The sequence below is a fragment of the Pan paniscus genome, chromosome 4, assembly GCF_029289425.2.
Source record: "Pan paniscus chromosome 4, NHGRI_mPanPan1-v2.0_pri, whole genome shotgun sequence".
In the NCBI taxonomy this organism is placed as follows: domain Eukaryota; kingdom Metazoa; phylum Chordata; class Mammalia; order Primates; family Hominidae; genus Pan; species Pan paniscus.
The window spans coordinates 89,386,221-89,410,825 of record NC_073253.2 but is presented as its reverse complement, the minus strand read 5'-3'; the positions used below and the strand labels follow the sequence as shown (position 1 = coordinate 89,410,825).

Genomic DNA, 24,605 nt, shown 5'->3' with positions numbered 1-24,605 from the left:
TGGAAACAAAAGTTTGGAGGTTGAATTATGCCAAGTTATAAAGGCTTGGTAAATACCCAGGATTTCTATTAAAACCCCAGAAGAAATATGTCTTTCGAATAATAACTACATTCTAAGACTGTAGATTACCCTGATATTAAACAGAAATAGATAACAAAATTTGTAAATCCTAGCAGAAATAATTAAAGAAAAATTAAAAATATGTAAATCACTGTTATCAGGAATAAAAGAATATATTACTCTGGATCCTTCAGAGATTAAACACATTCTAAAGGAATGTCATGTACAATAATTTCCTAATTATTTAAACGACTTAGATAAAATACATGAATTTTTTTTAAAACACCACTTATCAAAACCGACTGAAGAAAAAATATAAAATTTTAATAACTCAGTATTTACCAAATTTAATATTCGAAACATTTACTCACAAAAAGTGTATGTACATGTGTATACATGACGTATATCATATACATACAGATATGCTATATCAACCATATATGTGCATGTTTCTACTATATATATATTACTGATCCATATTCCTTATAAATATAAATAGCTTTCACAACTGAATATATGGAATACACGAATATTTTAATTCATCATGATCAAGACAAGTTCACTGCAGGAATAGAAGTTTAAGCTGATCTTTGGAAAATCCATCAAATGAATTTTCATATTAACATGATAAAGAGGTGATCCTAAAATGAGATATTTAAAATTTTTTTAAAGTGCAAAATTACAGGAACTCTCAGGAAACTGGGAATTAAAGGGAATATCCTTAAATAAATAATGTTCAACAATATAAAAAATCCTAAAAATAACCTTGTGTTCAATGGTGAAATAGTGAAAGATTTCCCCCACCAAAAAAACTAATAAAACAATAATATCTACTCCCCAATTCTCATTACTTCTTTCCAATATTGTCCAGGATATATTAACCATTAAGTTAATTAGAAGAAATAAAAGTATAAAGCATAGAGCATAATAAAATAAGAAAGAGAGATAAATTTAAAAAGATCAGAAAAGAAGCAAAACTGCTTATACTCAGAATATGTCTGTTTACGTAAATAATACTAAAGAATATATAAAATAGCTACTAGTATGAAAAATATATATATATACGTGGACCAAGCTTGCAGGGTACCAGATAACATAGAAAAAAGCCAACTGTGTTTTGATATGCAAGTAGCAAACCATTAGAAAAAAAATACAATAAAATGGTTCTGTTAAAATATTTTAATTACTATAAAATAAGAATGAGTGTAAGAGAAATATTTAAGTTCACAAAGATTGCTAACAGAAATTAAGAAAGACCTAAATTATTATAGAAATATGCTATGTATATAGATTGTAATACTCAATAATGTTAATAATAAAATTCTGAAAATTTTGAAATAAAATGGTCACTACAATATTGGTCAACATTACAAAAGTCTCTTTTGCAGGAATTTGTAAGTTTATTCTAGAAGTTTTATAGGAAAACAAAATATGTAGAGAAGCCAAAATAATTTTGAAAAACATGATTGGAAAATCAATATTACTTAATTTATAAGTCCATTATAAATATACACTAATTTAGATAGTTATCTATTGGTGTAGAAAAGATAATTGGCAAAACAGGAATTTCAGAAATAACCACATGCCTATATGGTCAATGAATTTTTTGCAAAGGCAACCAGGCCATTCAATGGTGACAGGAAACCCTCCTAATCAAACAGTTTTGAAACAAGTAGATATAGAAAAATATGAACCTCTCCTATTTCATGTCACAAAAAAATAAAGAATAATCATAGACTAAAAGTGAAAATTAAAGCAATAAAGCTTCTAAAATCATGTAGCAAACAACATACTCACAGTCTTTGGGGTTTGAAAGTGAGAAGACAAAGTGTGGACATAAAAATCATTAAAGATGAAAGTGAAAACACACATTCATCAAAATTAATAACGTCTGGTGAAATAAATCAGGCAGAGAAAGTCAATTGCAGGATCTCACTCATTTGTTGACTCTAAAAATATTGATCCCTTAGAAGTAGTGAGTCCAATGGTTGCTACCAGAGGAGAGTCCAATGGTGGCTAGGTTTGGAAGGAGGGCTGGGGAGATGCTGATCAAAAGGTACAGAACTGCGAGATGATAAGGCCACCCAACTTGTGCTATTTTGATATGGCAAATCTAGCAATATATGCTCAGTAACAAAGATTGGATTTGACCATTTTACTAAATGATTTCTTCTATATATTTTCCCAATTAACTATACTGGATTATCAAAGATGATTTTATTGTATAGAAAGAAAAATGATGTGCCTCCTTTATAGTTTTATAACTCATACATATGTTTCATTTTGTGTTGAGATGGTTATGACTGTTAAAAATTAGTGATTAGTATTAAAAGCGTTTCCTTCATTTCTCTCTAATAAGAATGTTGCTATGTTGTTTTATTAATATAAAAAAAGTCTTTGTTTTCAATTTAAGGTTGGTATCCCTATAAGTATTTTTGTTGCAAGTTTGGACAGATAATGTACTTGTAAAAAAGAAAACTAGTTTTTATGTGAACAAGTCCAATACTTCATAAACACAAAGAAACTCAACAGGAATTGTATGGGTGATAGGCCAGAAAATGCAATAGTAAATCTTGTATAAGCATACCTGGGATACATTGTGAGCTTGATTTCAGACCACTGCAATAAAATGAATTTGTTGGTGTCCAAGTGCATATAAAAGTAGTGTTTACACAATAATGTAATCTATTGTGCGCAATAGCATTGTGTCTTAAAAAGCAATGATCAAAACTGAATTTAAAAACACGTTATTGCCAAGCAATTCTAACACTCACCAGAGCCTTCAGCAAATTGTGATCTTTTTGTTGGTAGATGGTCTGGCCACCATGTTGATGACTATTGACTTGCTAGTTGCAGAAGGTTGAAGCGGCTGTGGCAAGTGCTTAAAATAAGACAACAATAAAGTTTGCTGCATCAGTTAATACTTCACTCACAGTAGAAATTCTTTCAAAATTGGTGTTAATTCTCTCAAAACATACTGCTGCTTTATCAACTAAGTTTTATATAATATTCTAAATCCTTTCTTCTCATGTCAATAATGTTCACAGCATCTTTGCCAGGAGTATATTCTATCATAAGAAACCACTTTTCTTTGCTCATCCATAAAGGTATTTCTTCAACCATCAAAATTTTATTATGAGATTACAGTAATTCAGTCACATCTTGGGAATCCACTTCTAATTCTAGTTCTCTTTCTATTTCCACCCTGTACTTGTCAGGGTTATCACACACATATATAAAAATAATAATATATATTTTACATATATAATCTAATTATATATTATCTATATATAAACTAATATCTATATTAGTTAGATATATCTTATCTATTTAGATAGATATATAGATATCTCTATCTATCTATACTAACTAGTATCCTATTAGTTCTGTCCCCTTTATATATATATATATATATATATATATACACACATATATATACATATATATATATGGGAGTTTATTAATATTCACTTACACAATCACAAGGTCCCACAATAGGCTGTCTGCAAGCTGAGGAGCAAAGAGAGCCAGACTGAGTCCCAAAACTTGAAGAACTTGGAGTCCGATGTTCGAGGGCAGGAAGCATCCAGCTCGGGAGAAAGATGTAGGCTGGGAGAATAGGCGTGTTTTTTCATGTTTTTCTGCCTGCTTTATATTTGCTGGAAGCTGACGAGATTGTGCCCACCAGATTAAGGGTGGATCTGCCTTCCCCAGTCCACTGACACAAATGTTAATCTCTTCTGGCAACACACACACACAGAAACACCCAGGGTTAATGCTTTTTTATACTTCAATGCAATCAAGTTGACACTCAGTATTAACCATCACACACCCCTTCTGCAGTGACTTCCTACACTCATCTTGAAGCCCTCAAACTCATCCACAAGGATTTGAATTAACTTTTCCATACTCTTATTAATGTTATATTTTGATCTCCTTCCATGAATTATGAATATTCTTAATGATGCATACAATGGTGAGTTACTTACAGAATGTATTAGTCTATTATCACACTGCTAATAAAGACATACCCAAGACTGTGTAATTTATAAAGGAAAGAGGTTTAATTGACAGTTCTGCAGGACTGAGGGAGCCTCAGGTAACTTACAATCATGGTGGAAGGGGATGCAAAAATGTCCTTCTTCACTGGGTGGCAGGATGGAGAAGTGCCAAGCAAAAGGGGGAAAAAGCCCCTTATAAAACCATCAGATCTCAGGAGAACTCGCTAACTATCACATTAATAAGATGAAGGTAACCACGCCCATGATTAAATTACCTCCCACCAGGTCCCTCCCATGACATGTGAGGATTATGGAAACTACAATTCAATAGAGATTTGGGTGGGGACACAGCCAAACCATATCACAGGTTTTCAATTAACTTTACCCAGATCTATCCGAGGAATAGTTATCTATGGCAGATATAGCCTTACCAAATATATGTATTAAACAAAAAGACTTCAATGTCAAAAATACTCCTAGATCTATGAGCTTCAGGACAGATGTTTTGTTAGTAAGCATACAACATTTAAGTGCTTGTACATCTTCAAAGCTCTTGGGTGACCAGGTGCATTGTCAATGAGCAGTAATATTTTTTAAAGAAATCTTTATTTTTGAGCAGGAAGGGTCAATGGTGAGCTTAAAATATTCAGTGAACCATGCTATAAACAGATTTGCTATCACCAGGCTTTATTGTTTTATTTATAGACCATAAGCAGAGTAGATTTAACCTCTATTAAATTTACTAAAAACTTAGTAAATTTTTTAGGACCTCAGGATTTTCAGAATACTATATGAGCCTTGGCATCAGTTTCAGTTTACCAGCTACATTATCCCCTAAGAAGCAAGTCAGCTTAATCTTTGGAGCTTTGAGCCAGCCATTGGCTTCTCCTCTCTAGCTATGAAAGTCCTAGATGGCACCTTCTTCCAACAGAAAGTTGTTTAATCTACACTAAATATATCTTACTTAGTGTAGCCACCTTCATTAATTATCTTAGCTATATCTTCTGGATAACTTTCTATATCAGTATTTACTGCTATACCTTGCACTTTTATATTATGGAGATGGTGTCTTTCCACAGAACTCATGAATCAACCTTTGCTACCTTCACACTTTTTTTTCTGCAGCCTCTTCGCCTCTTGGAGCCATCATAGAACTGAAGAGTTAGAGCCTTGCTTGGAATTAGGCTTTGGTTTAAAGGAATGTTGTGACGATTTTATTTTTTTATTCAGAACACTAAAGCTGTGTCCATATCAGCAATAATGCATTTTGTTTCCTTATCATTCATGTGTTCACTAGAGTGGCACTTTAAATTTTCTTCAAAAACTTTTTCTTTGCATTCACGATTTGGCTAGCTGTTTAGATATGGTGAAGAGGCCTAACTTTTAGCCTAACTCGATTCTCAAAATGCCTTCCTCACTAAGCTTAATCATTTCTAGTTTTTGATTTAAAGTAAGAGATATGCAACTCTTCATTTCAACACTTAGGGGCCATTGCATGGTTATTAATTGGCCTAATTCTATTATTGTTGTATCTCAGGGAGTATGGAGGCCCAAGGAGAGGGAGAGAGGTTGGGGAATGACCAGTCAGAAAACACACAATATTTATCAATTAAAATTGCCATCTTATATGGGTACAGGTTGTGATGCCCCAAAACAATTACAGGATTAATCAAATATCACTGATCACAGATCTCCACAACAGATATCATAATAATGAAAAAATCTGAAATATTTCAAGAATTACCAAAATGTGACCCAGAGACATGAAGATAGCATATGCTGTTGGAAAAATGGCACTGATAGACTTGCTCAACTCAGAGTAGCCACAACCCTTCAATTTGTAAAAAGCACAATATCTGTGAAGCATAATGAACTGAAGTGAAATATGCCTATAATATAATCATCTTCAATTAGACAGACAAATTCAGTTAAGGAAAAGTGGTAAAATATATTTTAGGCTGAATATTTATCAGCCTGTGTAAACTGTTGTTCCAATTGAATTTTGATTAAAAATCTAAAACTTTTTTTCACATTTTAAAATTGATTTTTAAATTGGGATTTAATTGTTATATTTAGAATTAATTTTATGCCCTTGCCTCTTCAGGAAATAAATGAATATCCCATTGCTCTCCATAGGGAAAGCCCTTGCTGACTGGCTTCTCCTGCCCCGTCCACTCTCCCTGGCAGCACGGTGGGGCCACAGTGGAACTGCCAGCTTTCCCGTCAGGGACTCCAGGAGCCCTGAGAGTCCCTTCTGAAGGGTGCGTTAGACAGCGGCTTCAATCTTCCTGACTGTAACAGCAAGAAGCCCATGTTCCACTGCCTGTGGGCATATACATACGTTTAAAACCAAAAACCAATTTAACAAAATATGTATATACATACATACGTACATATGTGTGTATTTGCGAATGTATGGATATATGCATTGTGTATGCATATATAATAATAGGAAAGGTATATCTGAATATTGCTTACTCTTTTTTTAACCTTTTTTCTTTATTTTTTTTTTTTGAGACAGAGTCTCCTTATATTTCCCAGGCTGGTCTTGAACTCCTGTTCTCATGAAATCCTCCCACCTTGGCCTCCCAAAGTGCTTGGATTACAGTCATGGGCCACTGTGCCCGACCAGTACTCACACTTACCTTACACTCTGCACACTGCACGCTGACATTGTGGATTCTAGTCTATGTGAGTGTGCCTGTATCCAGATGTAGATGGCATAAGCAGGTATACACATGTGCGTATTACTGACAAAATTTGACACAATACAGTACTTCCCCTAGATGTGCTGTGCACTCTGACCTGTTCTATTCTAGTTTCATTTTTATCCATTGTTGGCTGTGGCCATTGGAATGGCTTTTGTAACTTATTCGTGGGTTGCAACTCCCTGCATACTGCAGCTTGAAAACAGGATCTTGCAGTCATGTGGGCAGGAAGAGGTGAAGCCTGTGATGCAGCCAAGTATTTATTGGAGGCTCTTGCAGGGGTGGGGTGGAGGTGCCACTTCTAGTGGCTTCTGCATTTGGGTGCCTCAGTTGTGTTTCTTCCCCTTTCCTCCTGGCCCTGACCTCTGCCTGCCTCCAATTCCTCCAGACTTTATTTTTTTTTCTTTTATTCAAACCCGTAGCCCCACATGGCACTTAGGAGCCATTTCTGTGGGGTTTCTGTACCTTCTTCCCTTAAGCTCTAAGAGAGTAGACAGGTGGGAAGGCCCACTGACTTACTACTAGCTCGTGGCTCCACGTGGCCACTACAGATGCTGTGTCTCATTCCATCCTACAGCCATCCTATGAAATTGGTACTATTGTAACCTAGTTTTACCGTTGAGGAAACTGCCTCCTCTAAGAAATTATGTGCTCCAGGTTCCCCGGCTAATGGGGGAAAGAGCAGCCTTCAAATCCAGACCTGCCAGGCCCCAAGGCCTGCGTTTTTCATCTCTGTGCTGTCCAGACTCTCTTTTCCCTTTTCTAGAGACGAAGTTATTTGATTGTCTTTTGTTTTTTGTTTTTTGAGACAGGGTCTCACTTTCCTGTGTCATCAAGGCAGGAGTGCAGTAGTGCAGTCATGACTCACTGCAGGTTTGACCTCTTGGGCTCAAGGGATCCTCCCTCCTTAGCCTCCCAAGTTGCTGGAACCACAGGTTCACGCCATCATGCTCAGCCAAGCCTCTTTTTTTTGTTTGTTTTAATTCTCCTGCCTCAGCCTCCCAAGTATCTGGAATTACAGGCATGTGCCACCACACCTGGCTAATTTTGTATTTTCAGTAGAGACGGGGTTTCTCCATGTTGGTCAGGCTGGTCTCGAACTCTCGACCTCAGGTGATCCGCCCGCCTTGGCCTCCCAAAGTGCTGGGATTACAGGCATGAGCCACTGCGCCTGGCCTCCAGCTAAGTCTTTAAGTTTTTGTAGAGATGGGATATTGCTACATTGTTCAGGCTGGTCTTTAACTCCTGGGCTCAAGTGATCTGCCCACTTCATCACCCCAAAGTACTACGATTATGGGCCTGAGTCACCATGCTGGCTGAGACCAAGGTTTAACCCAAGAATTCTGATCATTTTCTTTCCTAATATCCTCTTCTTAATGGGAAGCAGCTCCTTACAATTCTGTTGTCAACTTTGCCCAAGTTTGGGAATGTCAAGATGTCTTGGATGTGAAATTGATTTTGATTTGCTTTTTAGAAATACCAGGAGTGAGAAAGAGCTGCAGTCAGTGTTTCTTTGTTTGCTCACTATTTCCTCATTTTCTCACCTGTTATCTGTGTACCTGTGTTTGGCAGGGGTGCCTGTTGATATCTCACTGATTGGAGGGAGGTGTGTAATTATACTTGTGAGGTTGAGGTACTTCTGAGGAGCAAGGCACTGTCCAGCCATAAGGTACGATGCCCTGTGTAGACAGTGAGCTCCTTAATACTAGAGGTATCCAAGCCAACTTGCCCAAGAAAACCTCTTGGAATGCATCATTTTAAATATGCAAGATTTAGCATAGTGCCTGCATACAGTAAGAGCTCAATAAATACTTGTTGGGTGAATGAGTTTTTGAGCCTGAGTAACCCTTTCTTCCCTGATAAATCTCAGAAAAGGTGAATGTTAGAAAGGACACTGAGAGATTGGTTAAGGTACTCATCAACTTTTCATTCTCAAAACCACCTGAAAGATGGTAACCTAACTCTTAAATACAAACAGAGAGCACAATCCTGCTGTTCATAGCAGGAGCACATACCAATATTTTGCATATTTCATTATCAGTTTTAAAGATAATGCCCCAACTGTCTTCTGCCACAGGCTAAGTACATTTCCCTTTCTCATCCTCATTGGCAATAGAAAGCTGGGTTGGAGGAGGTGCCTGTCCTGTAAAATGCGGCACTTGGAAAAGGCTTCATCCTCTTGGGCTTGTCCTAGAGCTGGGGTTGGCAAGCCACAGTCTGAGGACCAAATTTGGCCTTTTGTCTGTTTTTGTTAATAAACTTTTATTGGAGGACAATAAACTTTTTATAGATGGTCTTTGGTTGCTTCATGCCACAAAGGCAGAGTTGAGTAGTTGCAACAGAGGCTACATGGCTTGCAAAGCCTAAAATATTTACTATCTGCTTATTATTATTTTATTATTATAATTATACTTTAAGTTCTGGGATATATGTGCAGAACTTGCAGGTTTGTTACATGGGTAAACATGTGCCATGGAGGTTTGCTGCACCCATCAACCCATTATCTAGATTTAAAGTCCTCATGCATTACGTGTTTCTCCTAATGCCATCTCTCCTTTTGTCCCCCAGCTCCTGACAGACCCCAGTGTGTGATGTTCCCCTCCCTGTGTCCATGTGTTCCCATTGTTCAACTCCCACTTATGAGTGAGAACATGCAGTTTTTGGTTTTCTCTTTCTGAATTAGTTTGCTGAGAATGATGGTTTCCAGCTTCATCCATGTCCCTTCAAAGGACATGAGCTCATTGTTTTTATGGCCACATAGTATTCCATGGTGTCTATGTGCCACATTTTCTTTATCCAGTCTATCCTTAATGGGCATTTGGGTGGGTTCCAAGTCTTTGCTATTGTGAATAGTGCTGCAATAAACATACGTGTGCATGTGTCTTTATAACAGAATGATTTATAATACTTTGGGTATATACCCAGTAAGGGGATTCTTACGTCAAATGGTATTTCTGGTTCTACATCCTTGAGGAATCATCACACTGTCTTCCACAATGGTTGAACTAATTTACACTTCCACTAACAGTGTAAAAGTGTTCCTATTTCTCCACATCCTCTCCAGCATCTATTGTTTCCTGACTTTTTAATGGTCACCATTCTAACTGGAGTGAGATGGTATCCCATTGTGGTTTTGACTTGCATTTCTCTAATGACCAGTGATGATGAGCTTTTTTTCATATGATTTTGGCCACATAAATGTCTTCTTTTAAGAGGTGTCTATTCATATCCTTTGCCCACTTTTTGATCTTTTTTTCTTTCTTGTAAATTTGTTTAAGTTCCTTGTAGATTCTGGACATTAGCCCTTTGTCAGAGGAATAGATTGCAAAAAATTTTCTCCCATTCTGTAGGTTGCCTGTTCACTCTGATGATAGTTTCTTTTGCTGTGCAGAAGCTCTTTAGTTTAATAACATCCCATTTGTCAATTTTTGCTTTTGTTGCAATTGCTTTTGGTGTTTTAGTCATGAAGTCTTTGCCCACGCCTATGTCCTGAATGGTATTGCCTAGGTTTTCTTCTAGGGTTTTTATGGTTTTAGGTCTTTTAATCCATCTTGAGTTAATTATTTTATAAGGTGTAAGGAAGTGGTCCAGTTTCAGTTTTCTGCATATGGCTAGCCAGTTTTCCCATCACCATATATTAAATAGGGAATCCTTTCTCCTTTGCTTTTTATTGTCAGGTTTGTCAATGATCAGATGGTTGTAGATGTGTGGTGTCTTTTCTGAGGCCTCTGTTGTGTTCCATTGGTCTATATATCTGTTTTGGTACCAGTACCATGCTGCTTTGGTTATTGTAGCCTTGTAGTATAGTTTGAAGTCAGGTAGCATGCTGCCTTCAGCTTTGTTCTTTTTGCTTAGGATTGTCTTGGCTATATGGGCTCTGTTTTGGTTCCATATGAAACCTAAAATAGTTTTTTTTTTTTTCTAATTCTGTGAAGAATGTCAATGGTAGCTTGATGGGGATAGCAATGAAATCTATATATTACTTTGGGCAGCATTCACAATATTGATTCTTTCTATCCGTGAGCTTGGAATGTTTTTCCATTTGTTTGTATCCTCTCTTATTTCCTTGAGCAATGGTTTGTTGTTCTCCTTGAAGAGGTCCTTCACATCCCTTGTAAGTTGTATTCCTAGGTATTTTATTTTCTTTGTAGCAATTGTGAATGGGAGTTCACTCATGATTTGGCTGTTTGTCTATTATTGGTGTATAGGAATGCTTGTGATTTTTGCACATCGATTTTGTATCCATTCTAAAATTGACCACATAATTGGAAGTAAAACACTCCTCATCAAATGCAAAAGAATGAAAATCATAACAAACCGTCTGTCAGACCACAGGGCAATCAAATTAGAACTCAGGATTAAGAAACTCACTCAAAACTGCACAACTACATGAAAACTGAACAAACTCCTCCTGAATTACTATTGGGTAAATAATGAAATTAAGGCAGAAATAAATAAGTTCTTTGACACCAATTAGAACAAAGACACAACGTACCAGAATCTCTGAGTCATAGCTAAAGCAGTGTTTAGAAGGAAATGTATTGCACAAAATGTCCACATCAGAAAGCAGGAAAGCTCTAAAATTGACACCCTAACATCAAAATTAAAAGAACTAGAGAAACAAGAGCAAACAAATTCAAAACCTAGCAGAAGACAAGAAATAACTAAGTTCAGAGCAGAACTGAAGTAGATAGAGACAAAAAAGACCCTTCAAATCAATGAATCCAGGAGCTGGTTTTTTGAAAAGATTAACAAAATAGACTGCTAGCCAGACTAAGAAGAAAAGAGAGAAGGATCAAATAGACACAATAAAAAATGATAAAGGGGATATAACCACTGATCCCACAGAAATACAAACTACCATCAGAGAATACTATAAACACCTATAGGCAAATAAACTAGAAAATCTAGAAGAAATGGATAAATTCCTGGACATATACACCCTCCCAAGACTAAATGGGGAAGAAGTCGAGTCTCTGAATAGACTAATAACAAGTTCTGAAATTGAGGCAATAATTAATGGCCTACCAACCAAAAAAAGCCCAGGACCACATGGATTTGCAGCCGAATTCTACCAGAAGTAAAAAGAGGAGCTGGTGCCATTCCTTCTGAAACTATGCCAAACAATAGAAATAAAGGGACTCCTCCCTAACTCATTTTATGAGGCCAGCAGCATCCTGATACCACAACCTGGCAGAGATCCAACAAAAAAGAAAATTTCAAGTCAATGTCCCTGATGGACATTGATGCAAAAATCCTCAATAAAATACTAGCAAACCGCATCCAGTAGCACATCAAAAAGCTTATCCACCTGACCATCAAGTTGGCTTCATCCATGGAATGCAAGGCTGGTTCAACATGTGCAAATCAATAAATGTAATCCATCACAGAAACAGAACCAATGACAAAACCACATAATTGTCTCAGTAGATGCAGAAAAGGCCTTCCATAAAATTCAACACCCCTTCATGTGAAAAACAATAAACTAGGTATTAATGGAGCATATCTTAAAATAATAAAAGCTATTTATGACAAACCCATAGCCAATATCATATTGAATGGGCAAAACTGAATCCATTCCCATTGAAAACCAGCATAAGACAAGGATGCCCTCTCTCACTACTCCTATTCAGCATAGCATTGGAAGTTCTGGCCAGGGCAATTAGGCAAGAGAAAGAAATAAAGGCATTCAAACAGGAACAAAAGAAGTCAAATTGTCTCTGCTTGCAGATAACATGATTGCATATTTACAAAACCCCATAGTCTCAGTCCAAAAACTCCTTAAGCTGATAAAACTTTTCATAAGAAATTTCTTTACTTCATCTTGAAGTGAGGAAAATAGTATATTTTTATTTCCAAAATATAGTAAATTAGAGACTTTTAGCATGCCTCAGCCATTTGGAAATAGCAAGAGAGTAAATAAAGACCAACTCTGTGAGTTTAATGCAAGAAAGGAAATGATAATTCAACAGAATTATGAAAGGCACCCCAGATCTCAGAGAGGAGAATGTTAGCAAACAGGCCTCTTGATGGCATCCAGCTGATAAAACTGATTGAAGGCTTAATATCAATACACGAGAAAGGCAGAAAACCTCCCTCTGTGATTCACCTTTTCACTGGGGTTCTGAGAAACCCAGTCTGAGGGAGGCACTTTGTTTCATCCAAGTCCTAAAGTTAACTGGAGGAAAGACTTAGAGATGCTTTGAAGGAAAGACACCAGGAAAATCTGAAGACATTTTTCCAGACACTGGACTGAGAGCAGGTCATTTTTAATCTGGTTGCATACAAAGTCAGCCATCCCTTGATGACTCAGTAGCATAGCTGCACAAGCATTTTAGTCTCAGGCCAGAGATTGGAGCACCTGCTCTGGAATGAGGTAGAGTTCTCCACAGCCAGAACTGTGGAAAGTACTGCAGCAGTAGGCACTGGAATTGGGCTCTCCCCCATCACACTTCTGGGATAGGAGGAGAGCTGCTACAGTTGTAGTTTCTCCTGGGTGGTGAGACTTGCAGCCAGGGTAGGCTTGAAAACCTGGAACTGATTTATGTGTGCCATTGCTAGTTGCCCCATTCTGCTCCCCTGAGATGGCAGTACAGCACAGCCCTCCCTACTCTACCTCCAGGCAGAAATCCAGGCATTTAGAACATATGCTTGCCTGGATTAGCAGCCTGAGCTGTTCCACCCTTCCTGGATATAGATCTTGGTACAGCAGGGATCTCTTTGCTCCACGACCAGGCAGATCTCCAGGCATTTGGAGCACCCATTCAGCTGGTTCAACAGCCCAAACAACCTCACCCTACCTTGACATAGATCGTGATGTGGAAAGGCCCTCTCTGCTCTATACCCAGAAAGACCTCCAGTCATTCAGAGCACCAATTCACCTGATTCAGCAGCCTGAGCCGAGCCACCACACCCTTCCTGGACATAGATCATGGCACAGTGTGCCTCTTTGCTTCTTGCCCAGGGAGATCTCCAGTCATTCAGAGCACTCAATTGCCTGGTTTGGCCGCCTGAGACACTCCACTTTTCCTAGATATAGATTGTGGTGCCGTGAGGCTCTCTGTACTCCATACCCAGGCACTTCTCCAGGCCTTTGGAGCACCCATTCACCTGGTTCAGAGCACTCAATTGCCTGGTTTGGCAGCCTGAGCCTCCCCACCCTTCTTGGGTATGGATAATGTTGCAGCAGAGCTCTCTCCACTCCATTCCCTGGAAGATCCCCAGCCATTTGGAGTATCCACTCACCTGGATCAGCAGTCTGACATGCCTCACCTTTCCTGGACATAGACTGTGGTTCAGCAAGACCCCTTCTGCTCCATGCCCAGGCATATCTCCAGGCATTCAGGTAATCTGCTTGCTTGGTCCAGCACCCTGAGTTGCCTTTCCCCTACTGCACAGAGATCTTCGTGAAGGATGGCCCTCTCTGCTCCACACCCAGGCAGCAGATCTCCAGGAATCAGGAGCATCCAGACTAATGGATTAGGAGCTTAGGTCCCCCTTATCCCCATGAGGAGAACTTGGAGCTAAGGAGTTCTCCCAGATTTACACCTAGGAACATCTCTGGGTGCCTGGTGGCCATGCACTGGATTCTCCGTTGGCATTGGTGCTTGTGCCTGCCTTCAGGGGACATGCAGGTGGACACACCCAGTCCATCCCAGTCCATCCCAATACACATCCCACAGTATGTGTATATATATATATATATATATATATATACACACATACTGCCAAAAGAAGTGTATAGGGCTGTAGAAGCAAAGCCAAAAGACCCTACCGTGCATTCTCTGCCGTAACACTCTTGAAAGATGAAAAAAAAAAAGGGAAAGGGAAAGAAAAATTATTTTAAGAGATAACATTATAGGTAATGAAACAAAAAGAACAAAAATTCTACCCTCATAAAAATAATATCAAAATTTAAAAGTACTAACATCTCCAGATGAGAAAAACCCAGTGCAAGAATTTTGGCACCATGAAAAATCTGACTGTAGTGACACCACCAAAAGGATTGTATTTTCTTATCATCTCTAACTAAAATGGAAACTCAGAAAGATCAGATAATTAAAAGCATGGATTGCAAAGAAGCTCAATGAAATCCAAGATAAAGTTGAAAAACTACATGAAGAAACTTCTAAAGCAACCTAGGAAATGAAAAAAGAGATAAATATCTTAAAAAAAATCAATCAGAGCTTCTGAAATTGCAAAACACACTTAAGGAATTTCAAAGTACAATTAAAAACATTATAAATAGGCTGTAACAAGCAGAAGAAAAAGTTTCAGGACTTGAAGACTGGTCTTTCGAACTAACTCAGTCTGACAAAAGTAAAGAGAAAATATATTTTTTTAAATGAGCAAAGTGTTCAAGAAAGATGGATTATGTTAAGCAACTAATCCTATGAATTATTGGCATTCCTGAGAGAGCAGGAGAAAGAAAAAAACCTGGAAAGTATATTTAAGAAAATAATTCAAGTAAACTTTCCTATTCTCACAGAGAGGTAGAAATCCAGATATAAGAAATACAGAGAACAACTGAAAAATAACATATAAGCTGAACATCACCAGGGCATATAGTCACCAGACTGTCCAAGGTCAACATTAAAGGAAAAATCTTAAAGGCAGACAGCAAAAAAGGGCAGATTGCATACGAAAGGAATTCCATTAGGCTAACAATGGTCTTCTCAGCAGGAACCTGACAAATCAGAAGAGATTAGGGGCCTATTTTAATCATTCTTAAAAGAAAAAAAAGAAAAAAGAAAGGAAGAAATTCCAACCAAGAACTTTATATCACTCCAAACTAAGCTTTATAAGTGAAGGAAAAATAAAACATTTTCCAGATGAGCAGGTGCTAAGGGAATTTGTTACCAGCCTTACACAGAATACTTAAGGGAGTTCTAAATATGGAAACAAAAGAATTATACCTGCTACTACAAAAACACAGTTAAGTACATAGCCCACAGACCCTGTGAAGCAAAATCCCAATAGAAACTGCAAAGCATCCAGATAACAACTTCACATTAGGATCAAAACCTCACATGTCAACATTAACCTTGAATGTAAATGTTCTAAGCACCACTATTACAAAGCCCTGATGACAAGTTAGATAAAAAGAAAATAAGATTCATCTGTTTGCTGTCTTTAGGAGACTCTTCTCATACATAACGACACCCGTAAGTTCACAGCAAAGGGTCGGATAATGATCTACCACACAAATAGAAATCAAAAAAGAGCAAGAGTCACTATTCTTATATCATATAACAGAAACTAAACCACCAACAGTAAAAACTAACAAAGAAGGGCATTTTATAATGATAAAGTGTTAAATTTAACAAGAAGACATAACTTTTTGAAATATATATGCACCCAACATTAGAGTATCTAGCTTCATAAAACAAGTACTTCTAGAGCTATGAAAAGACTTAGACAGTCCTATAATAGTGGTAGACTTCAACACCACACTGACAGCATTAGATACAGATCATCAATGCAGAAAATTAATAAAGAATTTTTGGACTTAAATTTAACACTTGACTAATTAGACCTAATAGACATCAACAGACTATTTGACCCATTAACTACAGAATACACGTTTTTCTCATCAGTACATGAAACATACACCAAGATTGACCACATTCTTGGCCATAAAGCAAGTCTCAATACATTCCAATATATGTAAATTATACCAACCATACTCTTAGACCACTGTGAAATAAAAATAGAAAAAAATGCGAGGAAGATCTCTCAAAATCACACAATTACATGGAAATTAAACAACTTACTCCTCAAAGAGTTTTGGGCAAACAATAAACTCAAGGCAGAAATAAAATAAATTCTTTACAATAAATAAAATCAGAGACACTACAACCCAACATCTCTGAGATGCACCAAAAGCAGTGTTAAGAGAAAGTTTATTTCACTAAATGCCTACCTCAAAATTAAAGATTTCAAATTAGTAATCTAAATCACACCTAGAAGAACTAGAAAACCAAGTACAGGTAACCCCAAAGCTGGCAGAAGGGAAGAAATAAACTAAAATAAGAGTGGAACTGAATGAAATCAAGTCCCAAAAATACATAAAAGAATCAACAAAACCAAAAGTTGGTTATTCGAAAGAATAATAAGAAAAGATAAACTACTAACTAGATTAACAAAAAATAAAAGAAAGATAATGCAAAGAAGCACAATCAGAAATGACAAAGGTGACTTTACAATGGATCCTCCAGAAATACAAAGATTATCAAAGACTATTGTAAACACCTCCATGCGCATTAAAAAAAATAAACCTAGAGGAAATAGATATATTCTTGGAAACAATATCTCAAGATTGAATAAGAAAAAAATTAAAATACTGAATAGACAAATATCGAGTTCCAAAATCAAATCACTGAAAAATCCTTGCCAGTGACAAAAAGCCCTGGACCAGATATATTCACAGCCTAGTACTACAAGATGTACAAAGAAGAGCTGGCATCAACTCTACCAAAACTATTTTAAAAACTCAAGAAGGAACTCTACCCTAATTCATTCTACAAAGCCAGAATCACCCTGATACCAAAACCAGGTAAAGACAAAATAAAAAAAGGAAAGAAAACTCAGGCCAACAAAAATCCTCAACAAAATACTAGCAAACAGAATTTAACAGAACATTCAAAAGTTAATTTACCTTAATAAAGCAGACTTCATTCCTAGGATGTAAGATTGTTTCAACATATGTAAATCAATAACCATAATTCACCACTAAAACAGAATTTAAAACAAAAGCAATGTGATCATCCCAATAGATATGGGAAAAAGCTTTAGATAAAATCCAACATCCCTTCAACATGGAAATCCCTCAAAAATTAGGCATCTGATGTGGTTTGGCTGTGTCCCAACCTAAATCTTATCTTGCATTATAACTCCCACAATTCCCATGTGTTGTGGGAGTTCCCTTGTATAAGTGATTTAATCATGGGGGTGGGTCTTTCCCATGTTGTTCTCATGATAGTGAGTGGCTCTCACAAGATCTGATGGTTTTAAAAATGGGAGTTTCCTGCACAAGCCCTCTTCTCTTGTCTGCTGCTATGTGAGATGTGCCTTTCACTTCTACTGTGATTGTGAGGCTTCTCCAGCCATGTGGAACTGTAAGCCCATTAAACCACTTTCTTTGGTAAATTGCCCAGTCTTGGCTGTGTCTTTACTAGCATCATGAAAATGGACTAATACAGCATCATAGAAACATAACTCAAAGAAATAAGAGCCATATATGAAAAACTCATAGCCAAGATCACACTGAAGAAGCAAAAATTGGAAGCATTCCCCTTGAGAACTGGAAAAAGACAAGGATACCTACTCTCACACTCCTATTCAACATAAACCTGAAAGTCCTAGCCAAAGCAATCAGGCAAGAGAAAGAAATAAAGAGAAAAGGGATCCAAATATAAAAAGAGAAAGTCAAATTATCTTCACTAATGATAGGATTCTATACCTAGAAACCCTAAAGATTGCCAAAAGATTCCTGGAACTGATAAATGACTTTAGCTAAGTTTCTGGATACAAAATATATGTACAAAATTCAGTAGCACTTCTATACACAAACAATTTTCAAGCTGAGAGACAAATCAATAATTCAATCCCATTTACAATTGCCACACACACACACACACACAATCACACAAATACCTAAGAATACATCTAACCAAGGAGGTGAAGGATATCTACAAGGAAAACTAAAAAGTATTGCTAAAGGAAGCAGAGAGATGACACAAAAAAATGAAAAAAAAGATTTCATGCTCATGGATTGGAAGAATCAATATTGTTAAAATGACCATATTGCCCAAAGCCCAAAGCAATTTACAGATTCAATACTATTCCTATCAAACTATCAATGCCATTATTCACAGAATTAGAACTAAAACTTCTAAAATGTATATGGAACCATAAAGAGCCTGAATAGCCAAAGCAATCCTTAGCAGAGAGAACAAAGCTGGAGGCATCAAATTACTCAACTTCAGACTATATTTTAAGGCTACAATAACAAAAACAGCATGGTACTTGTTGGTACAAAACAGACACCTAGACCAACCCAACGGAATAGAAAACCCAGAAATAGAGTCACATATCTACTACAGTCATCTAATCTTCAACATAGTTGACAAAAATGAGCAACAAGGAAAGGAGTGCCTATTAATAAATGGTTCCGAAATAGCTGACTAGCTATATGCAGAAGAATGACACTGGACCCCTACATTTCACCATATACAAAAATTAACTCAAGGTGAATTAAGATTTAAATGTAAGACTTCAAACTATAGGAAACCTAGAAGAAAACCTTGGAAACACCATTCTGGACACGGACCTTGGGAAGTAATTAATGATTAAGTCCTCAAAAGCAATTGCAACAAAAACAAAAATTGACAAGTGGTACCTAATTAAACTAAAGATCTTCTGCATACCAAAAGAAACTATCAACAGAGTAAACAGATTACCTAGAGAAACATAAAAACATTCAATAAGTATGCCTTGGACAATTGTCTAATATTCAGAATCTATAAGGAACTTCATTAATTAAACAAGCAAAAAAACAACTTCACTAAGAAATGAACAAAAGGCATAACAGAAATTTCTCAAAAGAAGGCAAAGAAATGTCCAACAAAGGTGAAAAAATGCTCAGCATCACTAATCATCCAAGAAATGCAAATCAAAACCAAATAAGACATCATCTCATACTAGTCAGAATGGCTATTATTAAAAAATTTTAAAAAAAAACACAGATGTTGGGTAGGCTGTGGAGAAAAGGGAACACATGTACACTGTTGGTGGGAATGTAAATTAGCTCATCAACTGTAGATGACAATGTAGAAAATGTCAGAAAACTTAAAACACAACCACTTTTTGACCCAGAAATTCCATTACTAGGTATATATTCAAGAGAAAACATACGGTGCTATCAAAAAGACACATGTTCTCTGATGTTCACTGCAGCACTATTTACAATAACAAAGACATAAAATCAACTTATGTGCCCATCAACGGTGGTTTGGATAAAGAAAATGTGATACGTACATATTATGGAATGCTACAAAGGCGTCAAAAAGAATGAAATCTTGTCCTTTGCAGCAATATGAATACAGCTGCATGCCACTAACCTAAGAAAATTAATACAGGAACAGAAAACCAAATATCACATGTTCTCACTTATAATTGGGAGCTAAACATTGAGTACTCATGGGCATGAAGATGGTAAGGTAACAATAGACCCTGGGACTACTTGGGGGGAATGGGGCCAGGGTTGAAAAACTAACCAGTGGGTACTGTGCTCAATACTTGGGTGATGGGATCATTCACACCCCAAATTTCAGCATCGTGCAATATACCCAGGTAACAAACTTGCACATGTACCCTTGAATCTAAAATAAAAGTTGAAAAGAAAAAAACTGAAAAAAAAATAGTCCTTCTCTATCTTGAAAAGCTATCGTTCACTCTCTAAAGCCTAAGAAGTTACATAATATATTCTACAAATTAGCTGGTGTCCTTATAAAAGTAATGCAATTTTGGACTGATGACACTGTGTTGTACTTTTCATGAAATACAAGGCACAAGACCTTATGTATCATTTAGACATTTTCAGTCTAATCAATCGCTAAGGTTACATTTAATTCTTGGCAGTGAATTATAATTTGTTTATATTTCAGCATTTAAGTCATTGATTGTAAAGAATAAGAAAAATGATATTGTAGTAAGAGTGTTTATGCTAATAACTGGAGTGTTGAACACATCTCCTCTGTGAACTGCATCATCTGTATTGCACTTGGGCACTTCTTAGAGCAGTTCATTGACTTAGTGCTTCCTTATTCATGCTTTCTTCCTCTGAAGCCTCTAACATTTCTTCATATTCACCTTTCTCATTATCAGGTAAGTCTTTTGAAATTTATTATCTAGCTAATTTAATATTATTTTCTTTACTGTTGTGATGCTTCTTTTTCATATCAAACTGTTGCTTTTGTTCTTGTACTGTTGCAGGAAATCAAGAGGCTGGAGAGACAGAATGGGGTGCAGGAGAGTTTATTTTATGGTATACACCGGCTCGGTGGACATGCATCCTAAAAGTCTGAGCACAAGACAAAGAAAGCAGTTGCCTTTTAAGCAGTTGATGGCAGATATTATGTGATGCAGGAAGCAGGTTTATAGAAGTGAGAACAAAAGCAGTTAATTATTATGTGACATTTTTGAGATTTAGTTTACATTTTGGGAAAAACATGTCTTTTAAATTATAATTTATTTTATGACTTTGCAGTCTTATAGCAAGAAGAAAAAGAAATTTACAGATTTTATAAAATATGTGGGAAAGAGATAAGGTTAATGTTTTACAGTTTTTACAGAAAGGTAGTTAGTATTTCTTCTTAACTTTTACTTTAAGTGGGTTACTAATGCCTATTACAGTTAAACCTTTTATTATTACTATTTTTTATTTTAAAAGGATAATCAATTTTTTAATTTTTCTACTTCAGTTCCTCAAGTACAACGTGACTATCCTCCTCTGTGATTCTTTCTTGTTGCTGAACTCTTCTATACTTGGGCTCCAGCCTTCACCAGCACCTAATTTGTAAGCTAATATATTTCATGTCATGGCTTCAGTGGCTTCTGAGCCACTCAAGGCATTTTCCTCATTACCTATCACACTGTACTCACCCCTTTTCACTAAACAATAGCCATTGTGGGCTCTATGTTGCCACAGTACTCATTTCATTCCACTTCTGGGTTTTATTCTCAGATCTTCACTGACATGCATGAAGGGCAGGCTGATGCCACCACAATGTCCTAGGTTCCTCCTTGCTCTTCAGGATACATGTGATGAGCAGCTGCATGGCTCCAGGCCACTTCTGCTGTGTCTCAGTGATACTGCTGGGCTCAGGACCTGAGAAAGGAAGGGCAGGGCCAGGAGAGATACCCAGGACAGCCATGGAGTCCTCTCAGGGCCACAGCCACTGCACCTGCTGTCATAGATATGGCTACTTGCTTTGTTGTCACTAGAAAACGACCTAGGTGCCACAGCTGAGGCTGTCTCCATGGGCATATTTTATGATTCATATGTGTTTAAAGTTATTAAATGCTTTTCAACATATAAAGATTTGTGCTCAGTACCTGGGTGATGGGATCATTCATATACCAAACTTCAGCATCATGCAACATACCCAGGTAACAGACTGAAAAAGGTAGTCCTCCTCTCTCATTAAAAGATATTGCTCACTCTCTAAAGCATTAAAAACAATCATATTATCACTGATTTATATGCATTTTAAACTGGTACAAAAGGACATCTTAACATAAAGAAAGAGCAACTTAATAACTAAATAAGTAGAAAAAACTTATGCTCGTGTGTAAGAAGTCTCATATTTTTTCAAAGGCAAATACTCTCCACATTGACATGTAGATTAAATGTCATCCTAATCTATACATTAGCAATAAATTTGGTAGAAATTGACAAGCTAAATCTAAAATATATTTGGAAATTCAAAGAACTAAAAACTTTTGATAGATATTAACAAATTAAAATTACTCAGCCTGATTTTAATTCTTTTTTTCTTTTTCTTTTTTGAGATGGAGTCTCGCTCTGTCACCCAGGCTGGAGTGCAGTGGCACGATGTCGGCTCACTGAAAGCTCCACCTCCCGGGGTCACGCCATTTTCCTGCCTCAGCCTCCCAAGTAGCTGGGACTACAGGCGCCTGCCACCACGCCCGGCTAATTTTTTCTATTTTTTAGTAGAGACGGGGTTTCACTGTGTTAGCTAGAATGGTCTCAATCTCCTGACCTCGTGATCCGCCCACCTCAGCCTCCCAAAGTGCTGGGATTACAGGCATGAGCCACCGTGCCCATAAAGGAGATTGTATGGTTTTATTGTAAATATATTTATATGTTATATATTATGTTATATGTTATATTATATAATTATATTGTGTAATATATAAGATATAAGTGTATAATTGCATTATGTAATTATATTGTATATACAGTATATATTATACACATAATGTATCTATTTTTATACTATATAATGATAATTATACAACTTCATTACATAATTATATTGTATATAGAATATATACTATATAGTGTAAAAACTTTGTACATTATATATACACTACATATATAATATACACTATATATACAATACTATATAATATACACTATATATACAATGATATATAATGATGAAGTAATAGAGAATTCAGAAATAGATCCCACAATATATTTTATGACAAAAGTACCACAATAACTTTATGGAAAACAATGCCAGAGTAAATGAATTGAAGAAAAGCAAGTATTTCTAAAAATAGGGCTTTACGAATTGAATACTCACCTTAAAACAATACATCTTGATTTATACATATCATCCACAAAAATTACCTAAAAATAGATTATAGAAGCATACACAAAATCTAGAGCTATAAACTTAAAGAAATAAACAAACAAAAAAACAAAGAAAAACCTTTGCAAATTTGGGTAGATAAAAATAAAATATAGAGAAAATTATGGCTAAGTCAGTCTTTTGCAAAATTAAAAACTACCACTTGTCTACATATATATGTGGGTTGTGTGTGTGTGTGTGTATTCTAGCCAAAGGCTAGGGAAATATATTTTTAACATACTATTTACAAAGTATTTTATACATGTAAAAACTTATGCAACCCATGTAGAAATTGAGAAAATATTTTATCAGATCTTTCATTAATATGTATGTATGGGTGTGCAGGTATGTGTATATATGTGTGACTATTAAGTACATAAAAGATGATCTACATTATTAGTCAGCAGAAATATGCAAGTTAAAATCACAATGGGATACTATTTCATATGCACTAGAATAGCTAAAAATAAAAGAAATTAAAATACCAAATGTTGCAAAGGATGTGGAGCAATTGAAACTCTCATATATTTCCAGAAATATTACAAGAGCCTACAACCACTGTATCAATTATTTATAGAGCAACTGCAATTATTTATAGCATTTATGAAGTTAAACATCCATCTCTGCTTGACTCAGGAATTTTACTCCTAGAAATTTACCCAAAGGTTATAAAAACAAATGTCCACAAAATATCTTACACAGAAGTGTTTATAAGCAGTTTATTTCATTTTGTTTGTTTATTCATGTGTTTTACTGCCTGAAACAGGAAACACATATCTGCAGGAACAAATAAATGGAGGTATATCCATACTATGGGATGCGATCTCATAATTCAAAAGAAAATCTACGAATACCAGAAAAAAATATAAATGGATTTCAAACCCTGGATTCTGACTCAGAAAAACCTGACACGAAAGAGTAATTGTTATTTATTTTATTTGGGGCTGTAGAAATAACAAACTTAATATATTGTGAAAAACAACAGATCTGGGAGTTGAATGGATTCCTGGAAAAAGCCATTTGAATTAGTAGTAGCAGTGAGCAAAAGCTATTTATCTACACTTACTTTTTTTTTTACTCTTGCTCTTAACCATTAAATTTTAAAAGACTAGGCTATTTTCCCCAGGACAGGCTGTTAGAACCTGACTTGGACTCCACCTTCCTGCGACTGCTCTTCAAATACCAACAGCTATGTCTTCCACAATACCCCAGTGACCATGGAAGACAATTTCTATTTTACTACCAGAAGTGCCTGAAATTGACAGCATATTAGTGAAATCATATAGAAACTATACTGAATTCAAGACTGAAAGTTCTGTCTCTGCTTTTCATTCCATGTCATTTGCCATCTATTGCCAAATAAAAAAATCAAAAGTTCTGAATACCAGGAAGGACACCATTAAGATTAAATGCATGAAGGCGGTCATGAGAAAGACAGAACCAATCCCCAACTC

At 36.3% G+C, this 24,605-nt stretch overlaps 1 long non-coding RNA gene across 1 annotated transcript in view; it reads right to left on the bottom strand.

The window, feature by feature from the left end:
- Positions 1-24,605, bottom strand: part of LOC117980328 (uncharacterized) — a 259,995-nt gene that overhangs the window by 1,702 nt on the left and 233,688 nt on the right. Inside the window, exons 9-10 of the long non-coding RNA XR_008625401.1 lie at positions 3,536-3,800; positions 2,835-2,941 (exon numbers count right to left, since the gene is read on the bottom strand). This is a non-coding gene — a long non-coding RNA (uncharacterized LOC117980328). The remainder of the gene's footprint in view (positions 1-2,834; positions 2,942-3,535; positions 3,801-24,605) is intronic.